We start from the raw sequence: 23,553 nt of genomic DNA, 5'->3' as shown, positions 1-23,553 counted from the left end.
CCATGCAACAAATCTCACGTCTCACACCTTGGCCTCAGTATAGCAAATGCAGAGGAAACAGCAGCTTCAGCACAAACTGAGTTTTAGCTGCACAGGGCAAATGGGATAAACAACAACCCCCCTCCCAGATCTATTCAAAAGGAAGAGTGAAATAATTGGTGTGAAAGCCATTTGCAGTTGAGTTACACTTTTGAGATGTAAAGAGGCAGTTATGAATGACTGCTTGAAACCAGATCGTGTCCATAGGTTCTACTACAGAGATTTCCAAATGCTCTCGACAGTGCTACACATCAGCTTTCTACCACAATCAGCAAGAAATCTGCACCCATTACCAGTGGAGCTGTGTTAAACTAGTTCCCAAGTTCTAACCCCTGTTCCAAACTGCTCTGTTCTCTATCTGCAGCATGTCAGGTGCCCAATCCAAAGCCCCTTCACTGCCATCAACGTTTGGATAACACAAGGAAGGAACAATAGCTTGACGTTCAAGTCAGGAAGCAAAACTGTTTGATTTCACTGTTTGATACACATAGATTAAAATTAAAAGGAAAAAGGATAAGCAGTTCAATAAAAAGAAAAAAGAGTGTGCGTCAGCAGCAACAGAAGTAGCCAAAGCTAAGAGTTCGAGGATGAGCAGGCAGGCATTACAAGTTTACATTTCAGTCAATTTCTTCAATTTCAATTTCAGAATCAATTTTATTTCAAGGCACAGACATTAAAAGGTTTTCTATTAAGGTATCAGGAAAATAAAGCCCGCATCACAACTGAATTCCTCTGCATAACACCACTCCCTACTGCCAGCTTCCTCTGCTGTGTCGTGCCAACCATGCTCACTGAGGTCTGGTCTTGTTTACTGCACTCTCAAGGTAATTTAGGCAGCAACTTTGGACACCTGGAAGAGGAAGAAGTGTCCTTCCTCCAATCTATGGTTGCTCCACATAGATATAACATTCCTAAGAAGCTCTCAGCCGGCTGCCTTTGAAGCCTGGAGAAAAAGAGGGAAAAAAGGCTCGACCTTGAAAGCTACATTTTTTCCCTTGAAAGAAGTAATCTCCAGGGGCTCTCGAGAAAAATAAAAAGCAAATTCTCCGGATCTTTGTCTCATGCCAGTTTTGAGAGGCTTTTGTTTCTTTGCTCCTGTTGTGGTGGTTTGATTACAGAACTTTCACAGACATCGCGCACCGCAAGCAGCTCCCGGGCCCCCTCACTGTCTGCCCCATTCCCAGACCTGCCCTGCAGCACACAGCCAAGCGTGACACGACAGATTTTATGGCAGGCAGCTTGCAAAGAGGAGTCTGTTGAACGTAAAGCAGTGACCCAAAGTGAATTCCCACCCACACACACGGTCACAGCCAGCTCCCTATATGACAGATGTGCTCTTGACAGAGCTCAGCGCAGCCTTGCGCACCCACAGCTGATGTGGAGCCACACAGTGGCCTCTCACACCCCATGGCTGGAGGTCCCACTATTTCAGAGGACAGCTTATACTTACCCCAAAATTTCCAGTGGTGACCACATTAACTTTAGCATGACAAAAAGGGGCTGCTGCTCCTGTTCTACCTCCCCGTGCGTGCTGCCATGTCCTCAGCATTCCTCTCCTCCTCTCCCAAGCTCAGCTCCTCCTCTGTCAGTCTGCCCTATTAACCTTCTCTACTTCCCACCCACCCAAATTTGCACATTATTAAGCATCCAAAGCCTTTTGTTCAGGGTCCTCAAACAAAAGCGCAGCTATAGCGTTTCCTGGCAAGAGGTGCCTTCCATCCAGCAGTCACTTAGGGCAGCTTTAATAGACTCATTTCTCCCAAACACAAAAAACGGGGCATGCGAGATAGGCGAATTCAAGGACGTGTCCTTTCCTGAATTCCACAGAACAAGATAAGCCTGTGAGCCTTGCACTTATTTTATCTATACTAAGAGGCTTCCTCCATTCTTCCAGCCGGTAGAAAAATAATTATTTACCACCGAGGCACAGAACAGGTTAAAGTTTCCTCTGTCTTGTCTCAACTCCCTTCACAGATTAGGGGAAAACAATGAAGTCTCCGCACTTTGTGATATTGCTAATGCCTCCTGTGGGGATAGCAGCGCCTGCTGTAAAGAGGATTATGATTACAGTTTAAGAGGAGCGTGCACAGCACTGCCGCAAGAGGCACAGCCTTATCAGAAAAGAAACCAAGCTGCCCCCAAACTATGCATGCGGGACTCCCACCCACCTTCAGCTCTGGTTGCTGGCTCTGTCTCAGATCACACACCCGCTTATCAGGGGAGATAGAGAGGCAGCTGAGCTTGCAGGGAGCATGGAAAAGACTAGGGGGATAAATGAGTAACACTGTGCAAACAGCTTGCACACATTCACCATCAGAACATGCAGCAGTGTTTACAGATCACCCAACCACATTCACTGGGATCACAACACAGACACGCCAGAGCACAGCGCACGTTGCATGTTCCTGGCCACAGTTAGGAAATCCTGAAGGAAAAACTGCTGATGGAGCTATGCTAGCTGTGGTGACATTGGCTGGGTTAACACAGGCAAGACTGCAAATACAGAAAAGCAGAGCATCATCCACTAGATCTGCTCTGAGCACTTAGCTTTGAGGTGCAGCTTCACGTGCTGGTGAGGTCTCTGGCAGACCTCTCAGTCTTACACAGAGCTGACTCCACTGGAGAGAGAATAATGAATTGCCACTGAGTATTTGTAAGATCCATCAGTCTGGACTCTCAAAGGTACCATCAGCAAGTCAGCTTACTCACACCCATCCATCTCTACCAGCTACTACAGAACACACACAGCACAATTTCCTTTTTTGTAACACAAAGAGCGTCAGCCAAAATAGTCATCACAAATTCTTTGACTTCAAGAGACACTCAGACTAGCAGAAGGACACACCGCTGGCTAATGCCCATGTCAACACTAAGAGGACTCAGCCTCATGCTGGCTGAAGTCTCACATTCTGGGTCAGAAATATCCTGCTTATGTGAGAGGGTTTTTGTTTGCTTGTTTTTAAATCACTGTCACCATGCTCATTTTTCTCCAAGATTTTACAGAGAGATTCCTCCTCATCCCTAGTTCTGCTCAGAGGGGTATAATGGCCCCTATCTGCTTACTAGAGGCTAGGACTGAGAGCTACGGTATTAATGCATGCACTCCTGAGTTTTCACAGGTTTAGAAATCACAGCTTCATTCGCCCCAGGGCTCGGCTCTGTCTCATTACACACTGTTGTTCTAAGCAGTCCTTGCCACCTCGCAGCACACACCAGAAAAGCCATAGACCAAACCCTCCAACCGTTCATATTACTGAACAAAGCAATAGTTTTAAGATGCTCAAAAGGCTCTTCCCTGAACTGTGACATGACTTAAATCAAGCCGTTTGGGTCCTGCAGAGGGCTAAGGTCTCCTAGAGACAGTTGGATGCTTTTAATTAGCCAAAACAAACCTTCTTGTGCTGGGACAGCTCATGCAGCTCTCTACTAACCTTCACTGCTGGGTGCCAGGCTCCTCTGGGTTCCCTCTTTACCCGCTTTTCCTTCCCATTAATCTCTGTGGAAGAGAAAAAGAAAAAGAGCTGAAAGAGAGAAGATTAGGCTGGATTATAGTTCTAAAAACAGAGCACTTACTAAAACAGCAACTTTACCATTAACCTGCCTTCAACAAACTTGTGCTTTTGGGGGGATTTGTGAACCACTATATAGATCTGAATTTAAACTGACACTTTCACATTCTCTGAAATGAATGGGAACTGGGGTGTTCACAGCAGTAGACTAAGTCACTGTCTTTCAAATTTTAATCAAGTCATCATGTGGGCCTTCACCCTTGGGAAAGCAGAACTTCAGTGCCTTTCTCAATATCACATCCAATGACGATAAAGTGACACAGCAAACTGAAGAATCCTCAGAAGAAATGTCCTTCCTTATGGCCGATGCTTTAAAGATTGATTGTTTTAAGAGGAGGATTTGATAGTAGGTTTGGCACAAGGTGGTGGTGAGAGAAAAGGCAAGGAGGAATAACAAAAAGCAACAAAATAAAATGAAATCCATCAAGGTAGGGGTTGAATGAGCGGACATAAGAAAAAAAAAAACACAAAACAGAAGACAGGTTTTGATAAAGGTGCCTATTCACCATCACCTCTGCAGATAAGTCATTTTCATTTGGGCATCAAAGATACTGAACTGTATCAGCAGTGTCAGGACAAGCTTTACACTCAAATCAAAACATCTCTGCTTCTTCCAGCCTCAGTGGCCTAACAGAAACCTCAACTGACAGTGCCACACAGCATCATTTTATAGAGGCCTTTGACACCTTCTGCAAAGGGAATACATTCACAGAAAGAACAGTTGGCTTAAAACAGAGGAAAAGCAGTGAGAGCAAGCACATCGTCTTCCAGGCTACCATAAACAACAGTACAGATGGAACATTTTGCAAAAGACAGCTGTCACAGTTTGGGCAGAATCAGACAAAACTGCTAGCCAAGAGAAGGCTGGAAGGGGGCAATCAAAAGCAGATATACAAGAACACCCCAAGTTGCAGGAGGTCTACAAGGACCACTGAGTGTAACTCCTGGCTCCGCACAGGACCACCCTCCATCCTGTTTGAGAACGCAGGACTGAGCCTGCCAAAACACTACCTTAACTGGTATTTACAATTAAATGTTGATTACTTCAATGACTAAATACCTGACTTTCACTCCAGACCAGGCACAAAGAAAACTGCACTGCTGCCACAGTAAACTGAAGCAAGAATTAACCTCAAAACATGCTTTATTTCCAACCTGCTGTCAAATGCAGTGATTCACATGACCTGCCCATACTCACCAACTCATTTCTCACAGGCTGTCTCTGCCATAGCAACAACTGAACCAGACAGGAGAGAACTGACCACAACACACCAGAAGCTCTACACCTCTGCAGACTCTTGAGCTTCCTTACCCAAAAGACATTCTGCACCCTAAACCACATCAAACCAGGTAGTGCTTGCTGCCCTCCATAGACATATCTCACTTTGCCTATGTGGAGACTTTGGTATATCAACTTCCAGAATGCAATTTATTCATAAATATATAATAAATATATAAAAATAAATAAATATATTTTTTAAAAAAATCAATCAGAAGCTCTAATCTCTTACAAAGGGAAACAAAAAAAAAGAGTCAAATACCCATCAGATCTAGAAGCATAGGTGAATAAATTAAATGTCTCCAATTGACACAAGGATGAGAAGAGCATACACTATATTGAAAGGCTCTGGTTAAAGATCTCTTAGTATCAAAATTCAATTTCTTTCAGGTTTTGCAAACAACAGCCTTGGGCTGAATGCTGCCAGCCTGCCTGCAGCCTTTGAGGAGATTAGGTTATTACCAGCCAACTATGAGACTCTTAAATCCAGCATTAATCCTAATTCCCATTTAACCAAATCTTCATTGTGCAGTGAAAGCTGGCTGTGCACACATTTCCACATACATCCTGCCATGTGCAGTGATCTGTGTCGCAAACAACAGATGTTACACCTCATGTATGCTTAAGAAATACATCCTGACTTTTATTTACAGAGAATCCCAGTAAAGAAGAATAGAGCTGGGGGAAAAAAAAAAAAAAAAAAAAAAAAAGCCAAACTGAAATGATTTCTGGGAGACAGTTGGAATGGAATGGCTTATAACCTGAAAGCTTTCGGCAGCCAGTAACTGGAGATGTCAGCCCTGGCTTGGAAGAAAGCACCAAATCACAAGGGTATGGAGGTATATGCAACCCTGATCTCATAACAATGCAGTGGTGCTGTGTGTCAAATCATCTACTCCAAATGCCTAAAATCAAACTATAATCATAACTTGCAAATGCAAGACCACCTTAGACTCTTTTCTACACCACTTTATTCCAATTTCCTTCTAAAACACTCTTACGATCACTAAACTGTACATGGCTCCATGTTGCCAAGGTTTGCTGAACTGCCTGTGGGTGAGACATTCTGCTTGTTCTGCTACTCCTGGGCAAGGTACTGACGCAAGAGACGAAGAAACCGTAGATTAGGACCAACTGCTGCTTGGTCTATTACTAGCAGGACAATTTTAGTCCTGTTAGAAGTTAACACAGTTATTTCTGGAAGGTGAAAACCGCAATAATGTTTCCTGTTTTTGAAGCTCGGGAATTGACTGGAGATAGAGTCCTGCAGGCCAGCACACTCCCAGGAGAAGAAAGACGTGTTTGGCAACAGTACCTGTTACAGGCAGTAGGTCCTCCTACTGGAAGAGGAGGCCGTAGTTGTTGGAAATGGCAAACTACTATTTCCATCAATTCCAAACTCAGCATGTTGACCACTTCCTCCCAGCCCCCTTATCCCCCCTCCCCCAAACAAATGAAAAAAAAAACAATACAAAAAAACACCGAACCAAATAGTATGAGGTTTAGGGGCAGGCCATACCTATCCCTTAATCAACAGGCCACACAAACAGAGGCTGCAGCAGAGCTGTGGTACAGTGCAATAACAGCCATCCACACAACAACCAAGCTGCGGTAGCTCCCCAAGTGCACGTTCCTGGCCCACAGCTAATAGGAGCCCATTCACTTTACTGGGATAGAGTTCAGCTGAATTACATTACCTTGCATTTGCCATGGGTGAAGACCACACATGGACAACAATCACAGCTCATCTAACAGCTGGTAATTTGACTGAGTGCCTGGCTTTTGGAACACTGCAAACTGGTTCATAACTCTTTTTTGCCTAACTTCAAGGCAAAATTTGAACTAAGGACTTTCCCAGAAGGTAGCCTATCCATCCTGCTGGTGCTTATCCTGGGTATTCTTCAGTCAGTCTGCAAATAGGAATTAATGGAATTGTTGGAAAGAATGACTGCTCTAACAACTACAGAGATCTCTCTGAGCAGAATAGCTCCAATATGCCAACCCATTATTCCTTTGACACAAAATCACAGATTTGTCCAGGTGAGAAAATAGGGAAGCTTTCTCAGCCTCCTCAGTGATGAGCTGGATCCAAGATCCTTCTCACCTCAGAAAAAGACCAGTACACGCAAACAGGGCCATCAGCTACAAACCAGTAGAGATGACTTGCAGGTTTTAGATTGTGTTTTCTGATAATCAGCGTTTCGGCACTCCTTCTTTCTGCATTCAGTCATCAGCAGGGAAAACTGGGGCTTTTAAATTACGCAGGCAATTAAAAAAGGAAGAAGTCAGACATTCCCATTTTATTCTGCACAATAATTACTCTCCCAAGGCAACTGTAAATAAAACAAACACCTGCACTGTTTTCTATCATAGAGAAGGTAACCCATTCCCATGCAAGAAGCACCCTCCACAGCTCATGGCTGCAGGACCCCTTTTTGGGCAGCCCAGGAGCCTGCTTCTCAAGTTCATCCAAAAGCCCAGCTCTGAATGATGGGCACCTTCAGAAATGGTAGAGGATTTTGTTTTGCATTTGTGCTTAGTATTTAATCTGCAGATTAACTGCATACTTAATCACGGAAGTGAGGCTGATATGTCACACACATACAGTCCTCTAAGCCCTACTTTTCCTACTGCCAATAACGTCATCTATTAGTATGGAAGAAGGGGTTGTAATGAGTGGGAAAATGCAACTCAAGATCCACTCTCCTTGCACATGCAAAGCCAACTACAGAAACAATAGAAACAACCTATTTATGCACACAGTCTCATATTTTCAACATAAACCAACATACACTTTGTGCAAAAAAATAAGTAACTTTATGTTGAAAAAAGTAATGAGATTTTCCCAATAGAACACTAACATTTCAGAGGAAATCATTTATTATTGGAAGGTACTGTTCAGAGTACCTAAAGCTGCCGAACGTGAAATGTAAGAAACAGAGAGATGAGCCCAATGGAAACAATCTTTAAGCATAAATGGCAAGCAGACTGTAACTGTCCATGCTGGGAAAAATACAAAGCACAGGGAATTAGAGAACAAATCTACTCCCTCTCACAAATACATATATACACACACCCAATGTGTTAAAAATCATACAGGAAATTATGGTCAACAAACAGGTTGGATTTCAAAAGCGTCCCATTCCTAGCACACTACACAATAGCTTTGTCTTTATATCATTTAGAACAACCCCTTATGCTGATTTCCCCAGCTTGAGATGCCTCAAGCAAAGCAATACCTCACGATACCCTTTCTGAAAGGGAAAGAAGCATATTCCAGCCTTTCTCCGCTACCCAGTCCATTTACCTTTGGCTTGCTTCGTCTGCTCTCCTGGTTCTGTCCCTGAAGGACACCCCTGCAGCAAGCCCTCCTCTACTGCCTGCCCCTGCTCCTGCCCTAGTGTGCGCTGGCAGTCACACTCCTCTAGGTAACAAATTCAAGAGGGAAGGCGCTGCTACTTTGAAGCTGTGAAATAATTGGGCAGAGAGCTAATATTAGAAGAAAGAATGCCTTAAAAACAAAACAAACACACACACTGAAAGTTCACTGAAACCTCAATGTCTCAGCCTTAACGGCGAGGATGTCCCTGCAGCTCAGTGATTCAGGCACTTCTAGGGGCTGAAATTATCTGGTCAGGCCTGATTAAAGATAAGCACAGACAGCTCCATTGTTCCAAGACATTTCAGAGACAGCTAAAGGAATGACAGAATCTCATGGGTTTAATAACACTCAAAGTTTTAGTGATTTATATTGCCAGTTATCTAAGTATTTACCTGGCTCCAAAGCACAACATTCACAGAATCTCTGGAGAGCTGAATGAGATATTTCCAACACGTCAAAAATCTCAGTTGAAAACCTAAATAAATAGAGCAGAAGTTTGTCACAGCTACAGTTAATATCCCAGGAGGAGGATGCTCGCCCTGCCTCCTGAGCAGACCCAGCAGCACAGAGCTAGGCAGGTCCTTGCTCCCAGATCACAGATGCCTTCTGGCAAACACACACAGCCCTCCCAGCTGTAATCCAGAGTTTGAGCCTTCCTCAGTGAAGATGGTTAGGTATGAAATCCAGAAGAATCAGACCTGCAGCTGGGACAAGCCATCCAGTGCCAGGACATGGCTGGATGGGCTGTGCTGACCGCTCACACAACAGATACATCTCCAACACTGTGGACAGGGTACACATCCTAAAAACTGGTTGGGAAAGCACGGAGTGTCTGCACTACCATTTACCAAGTCTGGGAAGAGTTATCCAGCCTGATTTCCACTTCCTTTTTCCTTGGGTGCTACCCTCCCCACAGGGCGCTGGTTGCAGCATTACCTGATTGACACCACACCTGCAGACTGGAACAAATGAGCATTCAGAACCACTCCATCCTTATTCCTTATTGATAGGAGAAGTTGTGGCTAACAGAGGTAAAAAGCCACTTGAAACTTAATTTCTGTCTGGACCATGCTTTTTTGTGGTTAAAAAACATCATTCTTCCCCACTACCACCCCAATTGCTCTCTATGTTGAGAGTTAAAATAGACAGCAGAACCATTAGCATTTTGATAGCTTTCCACACAAGTATAGCATAAAGTCTTTAAAATTCATTGCATTGAGATAATCCTTCAAGTCTAGATTTCCTCCTCAGCTTGAGGCAACCAAGGGGTTTTCTGCCTCTTAATACCTTAATAGGAAGCTCCAAGGAGCCGCCAAACTAGAGGTCTCAAATACACTCAAGAAAAGCAGAGTCCTGAAGTTCAAGAGAAGCCCTGTGAAGTGTCTGAGGTTGAATTAAGAAACAAACACAGGGGCATCATCTTAGACACTGCAGTCCCCCAGAGACCCTGGCTTCTGTACACCACAGCTCCCAGCTGCTGCCTTTCTTTCAGAGCACAAAGCACTCCCAGCATCCACTAATTGCAGCTACCACCGAGGGCACTCAGCATTTCTTAAAATGAGCAAATTAAAACCTTGACCCGGATTCAGCACAAGCTTGGGGACTGGAGGCTCCTTGTCAGGATCAAGGCTGAATTTGTTAATACTAGCACAATTTCAAGAGCAAAGCTGTGGCTTTGAACTGCATAATTGGCATTAATACTCAGCAACTGCAAACTTGTGCCTGGGAAGTTTCTGCGGCGTGTGCCTTAAGAATTCTAAAGCACATTGCTTTCCCAGGGAAGCACCCAGGACTGCCTCAGGGCGAGGAAAGCAGCCATCTCATCACTTCCTGCCAGTGATTAGGATTTCTGCAGTGAAACCAGCTGGGTGCTGCAGGACAGCAGCACATCTGAGAGATCACCATCTTTCAGGACTTGAGGAGTCACTAACTTGTTAAGGACAATTAGGCCTGATTACATTTTCCCTGCACAGGCTTTTTCCTTTGAACAGACTGCTACTCAACAGTGTTCATTAGAAACCTGTGCACACTTCTAACGAAGGTTAACCAGTCAAAAGTGCAGTCAAAAGAAGCCAAGAGCAGCAGCGCATGCACTGCAGTGGGAGGTAGAAAACTGAGGTTCAGATCCAAGGGCTGTGACCCATAGTCTCCCACGCTCTGTTTGTGCATCCCCAAACCACAAATGTGCATTAATTTGGCTGAGATAAGAAACTCCAATCAATCGTCTCAGAACTTCAAAAACTGTTTGTTTTTCCTATGAGAAACAAACAACCAGAGCTTATTTTACAGAGAAAAAGGTGCTTTATCCAAATTTAGTGAATGCATAATTAACACAGTGAAGAAAAGGGAAGACTTTAACAACAGAACTCTGAGCTATCAGAACATTCAGCTCCATGAGATTAGTAGGGAAAGCTTTTGATTTAGCTGGCAAAACTCTCCCTCTAAGACAGGAAATATTCCCTTCCCATTTTTCAAGCCCAAAATATATTTTCTAGGAGCAGAATCTGGATAGGTCCTGTTAAGGAAGAAAGTGATAATGGCTCTTTCTAAAAATAATAACAACAATAATGATAATAGATTTCCTATTCTCTTATCTGTCCCAAGTGTCTTGCATCACCATTGTCAAGTCATTCAGATTTGACACACATCAGTAAAACAGTTGCCAGTAAACAGAACTCTCTGCCTGCAAAAGGTGTCACAAAGAGTCCATTTGCAACTGTGGGATGCTGAGATCTGTGGACCACACATAAACTCTTGATAACAAAGTGACAGGCAATGACTGCGACTCACAGCAGAGAGGCTACATGTGCCAGGGTGATCTGAGCAACACTCAGGGAGGGAAAGCACACACAGGCAGTTCAGGTGCCTGCCCATGCTACTCACTCGAGCAAACTGCCCACTTCATTATCTACCAATCAATCTCCAAGTGATGTCCAGGAGTATACACACAATAACAAACACTTCTACCAATGCAAATCTTCTGTCAATTGCATTTACAGCTATCAGAAGGGTGAGAAAATTACCTTCTCATCAATTTCAACAACTGCATCTGTTTCACTACTTCCTTGCTAAGCAATAGTGTATCTGGACATATCCTTACCATTCTTCATCACAAGGAAAAAGGCTCAGGGAGGTTAGAAAAGATGGAGGAAGCAATAAGTCCTGTCCACGCAGAGTCACGGTGCTGCAAGGCAGCCAAACAGAGGCCATCTGGCATTTAATAACATTCTATTTGAAAATCAATGTTTGGGCTCACTCCATACTGTTGCACTTCATAAAGAATCAATGATCAGAGCTCAGTGACAGCCTATAGATATAATCTTATACTGGATACTGGAAAAAAGGTCCACTCCATGGCTTCTTTTTCTTTACATGACCAGCCCTAGACTGCAATACTGAAGACTTCAGGACAGCTCCAGCCACAGAAAGGATTTTGCATGTCAGTCTGAGTGTGCAGCCCTCATCTGAATTCTGGCTCCAGATCACATCTTTGAGACATGCATTTAAGTTGACAACTTAGTGAGAAAATGATTTCATTAATGAATGTTTTTTTTCAGTTCTCCACCCTGATTCTGGAGAATCCTAAAGCAACGGTTTACTTTTCTCAGTAATTCAAGTACATTTAACTAATATAAAGAACACAGACATGCAATGGATGCAGAGCAGTCTGCTCATTCACTGATTAGAAGACGCATGCTGACCATTCTGAAATACTAGCCATCACTCAGAGCAGAATCTAAGCCTCTGAGGAAAAGCAGCAGCTTATCTTCATCCTCCTGGGTACCTAGGGAACCTGAGCAATCAGCTTCTTAAAGGCTCCTTTAGAGGTTCCTTCAATGACTGCAACCAAAAGAAGTAAGAGGCAGAAAACTGCTGATGTTTCAATTGAAGATAGACTTCATTAGTTAAAAATACTGACGTAAGAAATAACACCAATCTAAAAAATGAAAACTAAGAGATCATTGTCATCTAATATTTCAAAAGAGATACTGTCTACTTATCACCAAAAACATTATAGCAAGGCTTAAAGTGTTTTTGTTCTTTTTTAAAGGCTCTGTATCTGGGGTTTGCCCCCCTCACACACGTTGGAGCTCTTCTCACACCCAGGAGCAGTTTGAGTTCACAGAGGATCCAGAACTGACAGCCTGCTGTGGGTCCCAAAGCCATCAGAGCTCAGGACAGATATCCTGGCTCTGGCTGCCAGCTGCTCAGGCCGTCTGCTGCCCTGTGCTTTCACCTGGTGTGAACACACCTCATGCCTCCTGCTTCAACTTGAAGGAGGAAGCAAAAACAAAAAAGGCAAGCTCGGGCTTTTCATCTACCACAGTGTGAACAAAAGGCTTCTTGAAACAGGTCAGCAGAGACCATCAGAGGATGCATTTGGCTTTTGGAAACAGGAAACTCCCATTATTTAAACCTCAATTACACAGCAACAGCTTGGAACCTTTTGCCTTTAAAAGGAGTGTTTTTTTCTTCGCCCATGCAAAAAAGCAACTTCCTTTTTTGAAAGCTGGAATTAAAATCCAAAGAATAGGCAGGGTGGGATTCTGACACAGTGAGATCTGGGTAAGCACCTTATGCAGCACATCGGGATGCACATGAGTGAGGGGCCCAGGAGCACCCACGACCTGCAGCTTTGGTCACAGCCAGCAACCACAGAGGTCAAATGCCCTGGGTAAGACACATCTAGCTCCCTAGAGACCTCAGCCTGGCTACCTTCTCACTCTCCAAGGAGGATTAAGGAAGTATGAAGAATGAACCATTTTGCTCTCCTCTCCATTAAATGGGAGGAGTGAGGAAAGTGGAGGAGAGAGGCCTCCTGCTGCACCACGTGTTACCCCTGGCTCTGCTGAGCTCACTGTAATCAACCAGCATGCGTGTGTTTCATCCTCTTCCAGGCAGCTCCTCTCTTGCCCTAAGCATTATTTTTCATACCCTGCCCAACAACAATGGCCCAGGCACAAACATATCAGCAGTGCTCAGCTCTGTTTTCCTTGGCTGCTTCAGGTGGTTTTCTAACAATGCTCCTCAGAGAGGGCAGGAGCTTAACAATGTTTTCATCCTATAATCTCTTGTGAAGTCCTGACCCTGCCAAAAACACCAGAAGTGCTTCATGGACAGTTGCTCTTCTCCTTTTCTCTTATTCCCTTAGGGATGAAGCTATGAAATCCACCTTGGAACTCTTCATGCAAAACCTCTCATGCACTGGAACAGCAGTCTTGTGGTTAGGACATGCATATCTGGCATGTGAGGAACCTGCTTTCAGGACCCCATTTTGGATTTGTGTACATAGGTGAAAAACCCCAACGGCCTGACATCTGGCCAGTATCTCTGTTTTGACTAAGAAATTCTGTTCCAAACCCAAGAAATTCACCCAAGGAGAACTGAGTGGAGACCAGCTCTTTCCCACAAAGCAGCACTGGTTTCAATAAATCAGCATTTTTCTTCAGGCAAATTGTTTCCTTGAAAAAACTCCGAGCCAGTCCCAGTCCTGAGCAGTAAGTAATGTGGTTTCAGCTGAGGATGCACGCTGGAAAGCAGCCTGCCCAGCAACGGCTCTGCTCAGAACACCTCAACTTCTCCAAGCCAAAGGAACCAGCGAGGCTTCCTGAAGTCTGTCCTCTGTCACTTCAGGTTTCTCTCGTCTTCTGACTGTATTGTTTAACAGCGGAAAGGAGGCGTGGTGGGAAAACCTCACACACTCCGTTCCTGTTTACATCACTTGTTCCTCTGTCTGTGTGATCCGAGAGTCAAAATGTTGCTGATGTCCAGAAACGTGTAAGCATATGTACTTGGGGGAAGCTCCAGAGCCCAGCCTGTGTATCATGTGCGCCAAACGCTAGGGCAGCTTTCCCCTCTGTGGCTGTAAGGAAACCTGACAGAGAGCGAGCTAAAAGAAAACACACAGTAATGGCACAAATGTATCTCTGTCTGTCTTGCTGTTTTAAGACGCTTCCTGTGAGCTCACTTGAAAGTGCCTCCAAAAGTAAGGCCTTCTTAAGCCAAGTTCTTCAAAAAGAATGCTTTTCCCCTTCTAAACGCAGGGTTTTATGTGCAATACAGGATTATCCTATATAGGTCACTGACACTCCATGGAAACTTGTAAAAAAAGGACTATTTAGATAGACAGCTCTATTCCCACATTAAGTTTTTTTTTTTGCTTCTCTTCCTTTATTGCCATGAATATTTCAAGTGGAACAACAGCTTTGTGCCTTTGAGGTTATCTGCTCCCACTGCCTCTTCCCCACCCGGAGCTATAATCCTACGTTTGTCACAAACCCAGCCGCTGTGGCAGAAGTTATTATGGTTACAATCTGCAGATTATAGCAACTTTTAATAGGGGATAAGCAGCAGGAAAAGGTGAGCTTAAGCAGCAAAGAGCCTGCTGGTTCAAAGGACTCTATTATTAATATTTATTATTTTTAAACATTCACTGAGTGCTGTAGAAGATAAAAGAATGAGCTGAACGCAAGAACCAAGGAACCAAGTTGATATAAGACAAGGCAATGAGAGAGCATAAAGAATGAGTGCACTGTCTGGAAAGGAGGGAAGCTGGAGGAGAGGCAGCAACGGCCAGGAAAAAAACCCACACCTTTTGTAAGCAAGATGTTCCTAATGGCAAGAAGTCTGAAGAGAATTAAAGAATTCCTCAATATCTAATCAGAACTGCTCCCCATAGGGAATTTTCTGAGCACTATTACAAGGCATTGGCATATCTTTAAAGAGCAGAGCTTTGATCATAAAATGCAAGAGCGTGGAGCATGGGGGAATTGGAAAAACCACAAAAGGAAATGCAACTGCATCACCCTGTGGTGCAAAGGTGAAATCCAGCCCTGGACAGATGCTTTACAAAGCTCCAAGTAAATCCATTCAGACTGCACGCGAAATACTTCTTATCTGGGATCCCTATCCTAGACAAGTTCTTCCAGCCCACAAATCCTTTGACCCTGTTGCTCCAGAATGACTCTAAGCTGGTACTTCCCTAACAAAGATGCAAGCTGGTGGTTTACACCACATAAAACCTCCGCACTTCCAAACTGCAGACCATGGGGCTCCTCAGTTCCAGCCCCTTTATCAAGATCAGCCAACAAGAACACCTATCATACTCGTGTACTGAGGCTTCTGTCTCCACACAGCTGGCAAAGCAGATGCTCAGAGAAGGAATGCAAGTTGCCCGCAGCTGAAGAGGCTTTATTCACAGCAGCCTGATCCTAGCAGTACTGGCATTTGCACTGCTCAGTTCTGAGCACAAGTTCTGAGATGGATTCAGATATCCTTATTGGTCTCTTCTAACTAGAAATATTCTATTATTCTATGAAAATCAATGACAAGGCTTGAGAGGGAGAGCCCACTTGTTTCCCAATTCTGTTGTATTCCCATGCAATACTTCAAAGCTGCTCCCATCACACTGCAGAAATACTAACTGAAATCCACTGCTTGTGATGCTCGGAAATACCTGCAGTGGCATTAACAAATAAAATTAACGTTTTAAAGTTAAACCAACTTTTCTCCTGCCAAGCCATTTTCATTGCAGTATCAAAATACAAACACAAAATGCAAAGCACTAGACTTTCTATTCCTTCCAGCACAGTGAGGGAATAAAAAAGAAAAACAATAAAGACCTTAATCCATCCAGCTTTTGGGAAGTCTGTTCCTTCTTAATCTCATCAGACTACTGCTCATGACTGATGTGACCCAACAAACATTTAAAAGGACAAAATCATTTCTTCATACCTTCACACCAGAGTGGCAAAGAGCCACTCTGAACTCAAATCCACCCCAGTCTGTACGGTCTTTTTTCAAGACTGCTGACCCAGAGTCAGCATCACATCAGCAAGGCATTACATTGTCAGTTCTCAGGCTGTTGAAGGAAAACATAGGTCAAAGACCTATTGGTGATTCCAGCCTCATGCCTTGAGCATTTGCAGAACTAATTGCAGAAGAATCCCAGCACTTCCTGTATCTTATCTGTATGTAACAGTGTGGTTCAACTCCAGAAGACCCATTACGTGTCTGTGCTTCAGCCACGGCCCCATAGGAAGCAAAAGCTTTGCTGATCAACACAAGATAAGCACCTGCTTTGACAATTCCCCTCTGACATTAACAGGAACAAAGGACACCCAGCAGTTCAGAAATACACCAGATCCAAAGTCTGCCCCTCTAAGAACACTTGAAGACATTCAGTCCTTCATTCTCAGTTATTTCTCATGCACGTGCATTGTAGACCCCGTTTAAGCCCCACCAGTTATTACCAGCCAAGAAGGACATAAAAAGCACTGTTTTCATGAACTCACTGAAATAAGAACATTGACAACAGCGACTCCCATTGCAAATGCTGAGTGTCCACGTTGCTATCTCATTTACCCAGCAGTGAATTCAGAGAAGCTCACTGAGAAGGTACTGTGAGCCTCAGAGACGTCCCTGAGCAAGGAGTTCCCAGCGGGTTTGAGCCAGCCCAACCAAGCCAAGCAGCTCTCAGTACAAGAAGATCTGGTTCCCTGAACTCCCCAAGAAATGAAATGTGCCATTAAGTGAGCCAAGAACAAGTCCCTTCCCTGTTTTCCCAGCATAATGTGTTCCAGCTCAGTGCCCGGCCAGGGCTTTGTCTCAAGAACAGGCACAGTGCCAGTCAGCTCATTTGGTCCATTTTTTCCCCTGAAGAAGCGTGGACATCACCATCTAGTGCAATCTTTATTATCCCAAACTCCCTCCGCATTACACTGAGCTTTTCATAAAGAGTAAATATAGTAACTGTTTCCACAATAACGTTAAAAATACACTAACAGATTCAATTCAACGGATGAAATAGGGCCATAAATACATATGTCTAGCAGCGTGACCAAAATCACCCCTCTTCAAACTGGGCACAGGGCCATGAAGCAAAGCTGCTAGCGCTACAATTGCATTGCTGAGCCCTGTGAGAAGCACGGAGCTGGAGCAGTCAGCGCGGGAAAGCTGCATGCTGTACCCAGCCCAGGGCCCCTCAGCCCCTGCCAGGCTGTGCCTGAACCACAGGGAACAAGTCACCATATGGACCCCCACCCCGCCTGCTCAGCTGTCCCCTTGGCTTTCCAGGCATTTGGAATGGCATATAATTTATTTAAAGCTGTTTATGACTCGAGCGAGAAGTTTGAAAGAATATAAGAGCTATTATTATCTCTGCTGTACTTCATGACTTTTCACATTAGCAGCTCGGTGCCGTTACACTTCCCTGTGATCAACAAGCTGCTCCATGCACTGCTTCCCCAGGATCAAATGGGGCAAGCTCCAGACCACGAGGCAGCACAACAGCACCCAGAGATACGGCTGCTCCAACAGGGCTGTACTCAACCAAACGGGAGAGCGAGAAGGACAGAAAGAGGGGAACAAGCTGAATACAGACAGCAGCTGAGCTGAGAAAATCCAAACCTACGTCCTGATTCACAAGATAATTGCAGCCCCTTTCATAACCATGTCCAGTAATAGTGAGGGCCCGGATGACAGTTTCAGCACTGCATTTCATCTAAAGCATCCTCTCTTTCTTCCTGAATTGATACACTGCTCAAAAAAATGGAAATCCGTGTGGGTTTAACAATAGGTACTTCTACAGTGACCTGCCTATTTATTTACTAGACAGCTGCATGTTTCCATTTTAGACCAAGTTTGTGTAAATATATAGCAAAAGGAACACCCTGACAGCAAAATAAACCACCACAGACATAAAAGACAAAAACCGCTAACGAAACTGATTGTAGGGATTCCTACATGTCATGAGGGATCCAGTACAGAAATAGGAGCCTTCCCAGAAGCTTGACTGCTCCATTATCTTTAAGGACAGCTACAAAATATCAGGTTTGTGGTTTGCTTTATTTTTAAAACTTAGGCTGGATATCTTGACTGCCCAGCAATCATGAATCATCCACATGGACCATCCAAGGTCTCCTGCATCAAGATACCCCCAGAGGGGAACTGACCCCAAATCTCATAGAACTCACTAGAATTCCCTCACTAGAATTCCCAGCCTCTGTCTTTAGCTCTGCAGAAGACCAGTGAAGGATTCTACCAGCTGGAAAAGCCCTGGAAAACACATGCTGCTTCCTCTCAGCTTGGGCTGAAAGGAATTCCCCAAGCCCATTCCCACAGAGCAAAGGCGGCAGAGGTGCAAAAGCAAATCTCATCTGGGATCAATTCATAAAACACCTTTAAATTATTTGTTTCTTTAAACCTTATCTGTGCAAAAAAACAAATAAAAGCATCCTGACAAACTAGTCCAGCAGCTGGTGCGTTAACAAAACAAGATCAATGCAACACTTTCTTATGGCCTCTTCTTTCAGTCTTGGGTCATTTATATTAAATCAGACCATGAGGGATCTGCACCAACAGCTAAGCAATGGCTCAGTGCTCCATGGCAAGAGGATATATAACCCAAATAATCCCACTGATTATTTGATAGGCAGGGAATTCATGTGAATTCTCTGGAACTAAGGGACAAGGTAATTCATGCATCATTTTGGAAACTCAAGACTCCTCAAGCGCAGGGAACAGAAAATAAGAAAGGTACTGTAGGGGAAGGAATGGGAGTGAGGGATGCTGAGCCTCTTCTGTGTAACTAGCAATAGGACTAGAGGGAATGGGCTCAAGTTGTGCTGGGGAGATTCAGGTTGGACGTTGGGAAAAACTTCTCTGAAAGAGTGGTCAGGCTCTGGAATGGGCTGCCCAGGGAGGTGGTAGAATCGCTATCCCTGTCGGTGTTCAAGACACACTTAAATGTTGTACTGAGGGACATGATTTAGTGGGAAATATTGGTGGTAGGTAGACAGTTGGACTGGATGATCTTGGAGGCCTTTTCCAACCTCGGTGATTCTATGAGCACTGCAGTCCTAAACAATGGCAGTGCTGAATGCAACTCTGCTGTCATATCAATTAGAAACAAGACAGAAATGATCATGAGACAACAAGTCTTTAGTCAGCTGAACATCCCTTCACTGGAAACCATAATGAAAGTCCAGCAATACTTCCAGTGGTGGGAGGGGAGACAACAACACAACATAGCCAAGGAAGCTTCAGAAGGAAAAAGCATCAGGAGACACAGTACAGGTATCTGGACCAATTTTTCTGAGCAACCTAAGAAATTGCTTATAAGGGAATAAGCAAATAGCCTACTGCTACCATCTTAGGGCAGAAGCACGTAGGCTGTGTCCTTTCTACACTAAAACACTACTTGGTTTTAAAGTTTCCATTTTGAAGTCACAACTACAAACTTCTACTTCCCAAAGCAAGTGCCTTTCCAATTTCAATTTTACTACTAAAAAAAAAACAAGAAAAATGAATTTAAAATCTTTCCCTCGGGTTTTGTTGATACCAATTTAAGTTTGGGAAAATAATTACACGAACATTAGTCAGAAAGACTCTTTAAAGAAAAGAAAAAGTAGTGTTTAAAAATACAACACTGGGTTTGTAAATAAATGCCAAACAAGAGCTACCTCCCCAGCCTCTAAGGATTACCAAGAAGTATAGATGCTCATCTGGTTTAATTACAGCTCCCAAACAGACCTTGGATCTACCACCACCTCATGCAGTGACTCATCCTCAAGATGTCAAGAACCAAGCACTGCCTCACAGAACCCCCTGAACACAACATGGACCACCGTCTGCTTATTTAGGTATTTGGAGCCTCAGCTTTTTTGTGGCATCTGAACTTCTTGTTTCAAGTCCTTCCTGAGCCAAGACCCACGGCCCCATAAAGCCAATAGCTTCTGTTTGCAGAGCAGTGGTGTCTGTTTTCCTGCAGCCTGGTGAGAACGGACAGGACTAGAGATAATTAAATAAAAACACAGGAACTGCATTATTTATTTTGAAGGAAAACGCGTCTTCTAGGAAGAAAGTCCTTTATTTGGGCAAATCTGTAAGCTGTTTATCAGCTTAAACTCATTATCTGCCCATATGGTCTTAGCACTATGATTTAAAAAAATGGGCATGCACCAGTTGATGAAATGTCATCTGCCCTTATGCCAGAACCCAGTATTTTTGCATTGACGTCAAATTAGGATCCTTGCCACTAGTAAAGGACTACCATAAGGATAGTCATAATATTTTAATTATGAAGAGATCTCACAGAAGGCAGCAAGGAAGGCAAGAAAATCCATTCACAAAAATCACCAAGACAGTTGATTCACTTTTCTCCTCCTCTGCTCTAGTTATTTTGTTTGGGGAGGCAGGGTGGGAAGAGAGAACTAGTTTAAAGGAAAAAAAAAAGCATGAAAATGAGAAGCTAGAGCCAATAAACACACATCAAAGCATGAAATGGCTCTGCTTCAACTGACTACAGTATTCAACCTGGGATAGATTAAGGGGAGATAAAAGGTGCTAGGAGTGAAAATGCTGCCCCTACAGCAGCACAGACCCCTCATGAGTTTGGCCCCAAAGCGTCAACCCCACCAGGTCCCTCACACTGCAAGTGGCAAACACACGAGATAGACCAGTTCACAGGGACCCAAACTAAGCAAACTCAACGGGGTTCTGCTGCACACAGTGAGGTGGTCCAGAGCCCTTCCTGCTCCCCCACTGCAGAGCAGGAGCTGCATCCATCGATCCTGTGAATCACAGTGAGCCGCAGGAGGCAGGAGCAAAGGTTTAGCACAGGGCATTAAACCTGGCTGCCCGAGCTGTCACCTCGGTTATTCCACAAACAGTGAAACAAATTGGAGTCACAGTGACAGATGTTACTCATGTTTTATGAACTGCAGTGTTATTCCTGGTTACAGCAATTGTTTCTGCCTTTTAACAACAGACCTGCAATGCTGTGTGTATGAAATCGTTTGAATTAAACAGCAAACAGACAACTTGGCAAAAGAATTAAAGATAGCTCAGCATTTTCATACGCACACAGCCATTCCTGTTTCCCTTCTGCCCAGCCCCACCCTGAGAAGTATAATGCACGTGAGAGCAGCCAAAAGTGAGATCACGCCAGGACAGAGCTGTGTGTTGCCATCAGCTGAGACACAAACACCCGCATCCCCACTCTTCTTTGTGGAAAAGAGAAAAACGAGACAAAACACCCCTGAGCCTCCTCTTGGTTCAGCATGGGGGGGAGATAAAGTTGCTAGGCTCCATTCTGACATCTTAGGCAAGTCTGGAAATGACAGTCCAACACTCTTCCCAGCATGCCGCATCCTCACGCCCCGGAGAGAATAAAGGGATTTCCCCATGATTTACAAAGGAAATATAGCATTCCTGCCTTAGGAATGAAGGCAGCCCCCAAGCTGGCTGGCTTGCCCGTACCTGTGGGGTGAGCAGCTGTACAGAGTATGGGGATCCAACATGGCACGCAGCCCTCACACCAGCATCCCCAGGGCCAGGCTCCCACCTGGGGCTTGATCCTGCCCTGCCACTCAGATGCACACTGACATTTTGTGCCTCCTCTGTCTCCATTCACCTGCGTCTCTTCTGGGGTTAGACCCAGCTCCTCCAGTTAATTAATCTGCAGGAAACAGAAGTCTTCTCTCAATGTTGGGGCAGCCTGGGCTACCTTGGAGAAGTTAGGGCTCTTCCTTGCCCCTCCTCACCCCCCAACCCTTGCATTCATGGCAACAGCACTGCTTGGTGCTTCAGCCAGCGCCAACAAAAGCAGCGCCTCGGCCACAACAAACATGAAATATTAACTGCCTTCCCAGGAGGGTCGGCCGGCTGAACCCTCTGAACATACAACACAAGTATTGCAGAGACAGCAGGCGGCAAAGAAGCACATACATCACACTGCACAGCCTACACTTGACAAATTCTCCCCAAACTATGCAAAAGAAAGCGCGCACCTAGGTCTTCCAACAACATTCCTATCATTTGCTCTCAGCTCGTATACTTTTGAGACTAAACAACTGCTGCCCCTTATGAAAGCACTGAACACCACTTTACTGGCGGAGCCCATGAAGCACTTGAGCGTATCCCATGAAATGGAGACAACTCTACAGTAAGAGCACACACTTTTTACTTGCTAGTAAAAAGCCAGGGCGAGCCGGTACTCAGAACAGAGTGCAGCCAGCCGGGCACACAGCCATGACCAGCACGCTCCTGCCCAACCAGAGCTGGTAGCCACTAGCTATTCCAGGGAATGCGTGCCTACGATCTATTAATTGCATCCAAATTCTCTGTTATTAAAGAAATACAAGCAGCAAGCACGCAGATCTCACCAATTGCCAAGAAAAGCATGATGGATAAATGAATTACACTTACCAAAGAGAGCAATGCATAGAGAACGCTGCCTACTCGCTTGCTACAACACATAAAGGCAAAAGTTAGGCTCAGACTCCAGGTGCCAGATGCACGGCTTACAACGCCCGCCCATCCCAGCGGGATGGCAGCTCACCAACGCGCTGTTACCGCCCTAAATCCCTATTAGACAGCAGGGACGGACAGCGGTCTGCACATCAGCAGCGGATGACACACTCCCACCGCCAACTCACCCCTCCTTCAGCCCGGCTCCAGGCACCCGCAACACCACCGAGGCACGGCGCTCAGCGAACCCTCCCACTGTTTTTGCGGCGACGGGTCTCGGAAACACCGAAATGCTGAGTGTGGGGACTGCAGAGCCTCCGGTCGGAGCCTCCAGCCTCAGGACCACCCCCTCCCCGCGCCTGCCGAGCCGCCTCCCCGCGCCCCGGGCGCTGCGGAGCCGGTACCCCGTCTGGCACCGCGAGTCTCCGGGCAAGGCGGGCGGCTCGCCTCAGAGCGAGTCCCGGCCCTTTACCTGCCGGCGGCGACTCCCGGAGCCCGGCCGAGCTGGGGCGAGTGGGCGGCTCTCGGCGGCTGCGCTGCGCTCCCGTCGCCGTACGCACCCCGTGCCCGGAGCCACGGAGCGCCCGAGCCACCAGCGCAGCCGGCTCCACCTCCGGCCGTGCCCTGCTCTCCGCCCCCGGGCCGGCCCAGCCTCCTGGCCGCGCCCCGGCCCGCCCCGCTAGCGGCTGTCCCGCGCCCCGGTGCCCGGCCCGGGGAGAGCCGGGGGCGCCTCGATGTCCGGTGTTCGCAGAACCGAGTGAGGGATGGGAGGTTTGCGGACCTGGGACTTACGGAGCGCTCCCGAAGTGCGCGCAGAGATCTGCCGAGGGCACGTGAGAGTGGCACCGCGGCACCCCTGGCAAACCTTTCAGAAGCACACAGCAAGGCAAAGACTGCTCGTGTTTGTGACACAGGAAAGCAGCCCTTTTAAGCCTGGTTTCCTAAGGAAGTCAGGCAGTGCTGTTGTGCTCTGTGTGCGTGCCAGCAACTTCCGACTCTGGTGAGCAAATTCAATTCAGTGCAGCATCCACAGA

General features: G+C 45.5%; 1 protein-coding gene across 6 annotated transcripts in view; it reads right to left on the bottom strand.

The window, feature by feature from the left end:
• Positions 1 to 23,134, bottom strand: part of TSPAN18 (tetraspanin 18) — a 103,745-nt gene extending 80,611 nt beyond the window's left edge. For 2 of the 6 annotated variants that reach the window (XM_052693209.1, XM_052693206.1), the window contains exons 1-2: positions 22,992 to 23,134; positions 3,471 to 3,535 (exon numbers count right to left, since the gene is read on the bottom strand). The gene's annotated coding sequence lies outside the window, so the exon portion shown is untranslated. Of the gene's footprint in view, positions 1 to 1,489; positions 1,585 to 3,470; positions 3,536 to 6,406; positions 6,430 to 22,477; positions 22,518 to 22,991 lie in introns of those variants that run through there. The other 4 variants (XM_052693207.1, XM_052693208.1, XM_052693211.1 and 1 more) reach the window with 4 other exon arrangements.
• Between the last annotated feature and the right edge of the window lie 419 nt (positions 23,135 to 23,553).

This window comes from Tympanuchus pallidicinctus, unplaced genomic scaffold (assembly GCF_026119805.1).
Source record: "Tympanuchus pallidicinctus isolate F22 unplaced genomic scaffold, pur_lepc_1.0 scaffold3, whole genome shotgun sequence".
Classification (NCBI taxonomy): Eukaryota; Metazoa; Chordata; class Aves; order Galliformes; family Phasianidae; genus Tympanuchus; species Tympanuchus pallidicinctus.
The sequence above is the reverse complement of the archived record's forward strand: the minus strand, read 5'-3'. Positions and strand labels throughout refer to the sequence as shown.